We start from the raw sequence: 3,221 nt of genomic DNA, 5'->3' as shown, positions 1-3,221 counted from the left end.
GAAAATCTGTCTGGGAAAGGATTTTGCAGAAACTTTTGAAAAATCCTTAGTCATACTATTTATACTGATGGATTGGATTATACCAAATACCTTTCCCCCTCTCCTTTCACTCTCTCTCTTCTTAAAACAGTGGTTTTTACTGAGTGGGCAAAGGAAGATAGTGGGTGGATGACAAGTATATCTCGAGTTCTCTGTTAAACCCTCCCCAAACTCAAGTTTTGTAAGAAAGAGGATGTGTTTTTGTTGGCTCAGTTTGTGTGGGGGATTCTGGGATGGTTCATTCCTCTCTGACTTCCTCTTAGTCTTCCTCTTGGTAGACCCACTGCAGGACTCTTTTTGAGCCACCGCCTTTGCTGATAAACTAACCAGTCACCTGTGGAAGTTAACTAGTGAGGAGATGATTTTCTATATAGTCTTGGAACTTTTAGCCCATTTTTTATTTTTAAATTTTAGATCAGCTCTAAAAAGTATTTTTAAAGAATAAATCTAATTTAGCCTGTATTTCACACATCTTCTGGAGAGAACAGAGAGTTGTTATTCAACTATCCCTTAATTACAAACTAAAGAGCAATTCAATAAAAAAGGGAAAATATATTTGAAAGAAAGAAAAAGAAAGGAAAGGAGATAGAAGGAACAAATGAAAGGTAGGGAAAAAGGGAAATCTATTAGATTCCCGCTTTACCCCCCCCCCCCCAGCCCCATAGTTTAGCATTACAGATTTTAAAATTGCTACAAATGACTTGGGGTTGAGGAAAAAAAGTCTTTGAGGGGAGAAAAAAGACAGAAGGCATTTCTATGTAAGAATATATATGACTGGAGACTAAGGGGGAACAGAGATTTTTATTAAAGAGGTACAACCTGCTGCATGTTGTCTTGACAGGCAAGGAGCTCGATGCTTAGAGTATTTCCTTGCTAACAGAATCTGCCATGGTTTCTTCATCAAGGTTGAGAATTGAAGTAAAAGAAACTGCAGACTAAACCACAGGGCAAGTTTCTGATGAGGGAAGCTTGGTTACATTACCAAGCAATTAGCCTGAGTAAGTGGCTGCTACTGTAGGTTTTCAGACCCTAAAATTATTAGGGGGAAAAACGGCATTTAGAAAAACAAAAAGACATCTTGTGGACTCCTGCACATTCTTTCAAGGCAGCACTCCATCTCATTTGCACAAAGAACAGGCCTTGGTATGACCTTCCTAAGCCAAGTTCCTTGGTTTCTTCTGTAACATAGAAGGATTTGAACAGCTTTTATCTTTTCAGCTTTCAAAGGAGATCTTGGATCCAGTAGAGGGCAGAAGTGAAGGTTGAGAGGAATAAAAAGAAAAGCTAGTTTTTCCCCAGTCCAAATCCTATTTGCATTCCAAGAGTCTTACCAATTTAGGCTCAAACAGTGATTGACCTCTTACCAAGTCTCAAATTAGGACAGGACTTTTAGAGTCTCTCACGTGCAGTATTCTTGGTAGGGGACAAGGAATTAAAGTTGGATGGGACCTTAGAAGTTCTTGAGAAAAATACTCTTTAATTTTTAGATGATAAAAGGAAATCAAGTTAAGTAATTCACCCAAGGTTCACATAGGTAGTAAGTAGAAAAGGTGGGTTTTGGACCTAGGCCTTTTGCCTTTAAATCCAATTGTCTTTTTACCATATTGTCAGATCCTCCTACCCCTCCAATGTTTACTCAGGCACCATGAAGTCAAGGAAATTTGTTCTCATTTTTCCCTTCCATGAGCACCTTAGTTATGGTTTAGGGAATAATCATATCTACTACAGAACTAGAGAATGTGGGAACTGGTGTGGAGCTTTAAGGAGCATTTACCCCAACCACTTTGTTTTAGAAAGGAAGATTTAGAAGATTTAGAAAGGATAAGTGATTTGTCCAATGCTATATAATTATTTCATATCAGAGTTGGAGAGAAATTAATTCTTAGCTAAATACTTGGAGTTTTTAAGACTTGGGGAATAAATAGTATAACCATTCCCAAGTCCCTGTTCTCTGATCCTTTTTTTTCCTGGGTTGAAAAATTAACAAGTTATAGAAGCTTTCACTGAGGGACCAATATGGTTCTCATGCCATGCCATATTTTGTGATGAAAAAGGCTATATAGCAAACAAGAATCAAGGGAGTACACAAAACCAAACTGATAATAAAGATCTTTTGGAATAAAAAAGATTTTTATATACCATGCAAAAAAAAAAGAAAGAAAAGTACTTTGCACATTGAAAGCACTTAATAAATGCTTCATCATTCACAATTAGATCTGAGAGTAGGTTGAGTTCCATAAAAGTGTCAGAATAACTTACTGAAAACAGGAAATGGACAGGAGAGCTTGAAAAAAGGCAACATAGTTTTACAAGTATTTCAGAAATTATAGTACAGATGAGGCCTTTTGATTCAAGTCAGAGTTTGCATTCAAAGGTTCAGTGGAGATAGTTTATATTTCTACAGTGCTTTATAGTTACATAGTAATTCATACAATTTATAGCATTTGATCCTCATAACAGACCTATGAGGTTGGAAGTGAAAGTATTATTACCATTCCTGATCTATAGATAAATCAACAGGCTCAGAGAGGTAACTGACTTGCAGTAAAGCATACAGTTAGTAAGGGGTAGAACCAGGACCTGAATCTGGGCCCTCTGTTCCCAAGATTATCTTTCTACTGTAGCATCCTGTCTCTGAGATAGCAAAGACAAAAACTGAAGGTAAAATAGCAAAACACTGACTTCCAAACCTAAGCATGAAAGGAGAGTCTATTCTAGGTTTTCCATTCAATGACTATTTCACAAATTCTTATGATAAATATTTTAATGCAAGACACTGTCCTAGGTGCTGAGCAGAACAAAAACAGAAACAAAACAATGCCTGATACAACTTGTACACACCATAAATTGAGAAGAGGGAAGGTACTAGCAACTGGTGGGATAAAGAAAGGTTTTATGGAGGAAGAGTTTCTTTGGTTGAGAATACTTTTTTAATAAATTGAAAAAGAATTTATTAAGCACCTAACATCTGGAAAGTACTGTACCTTCTCCAACAGAGCTTGAATTCTACTGGTGAGGAAAACATGTGAAATACCTATCTGGTAAATATGTAGCACTAGCAGTTGTAGATAAATGAGTGGTACAGTAAACAAAGTGCTAAAGTCAAGAAGATTTCAGTTGAAATTCAGCCTCAAACACGTCCTAACTGTGTCCCCTAGGGCAAGCCACTTAACTGTTTCCCT

The sequence above is a fragment of the Monodelphis domestica genome, chromosome 3, assembly GCF_027887165.1.
Source record: "Monodelphis domestica isolate mMonDom1 chromosome 3, mMonDom1.pri, whole genome shotgun sequence".
Taxonomy (NCBI): Eukaryota; Metazoa; Chordata; class Mammalia; order Didelphimorphia; family Didelphidae; genus Monodelphis; species Monodelphis domestica.
Note: the sequence above shows the minus strand (reverse complement) of the source record.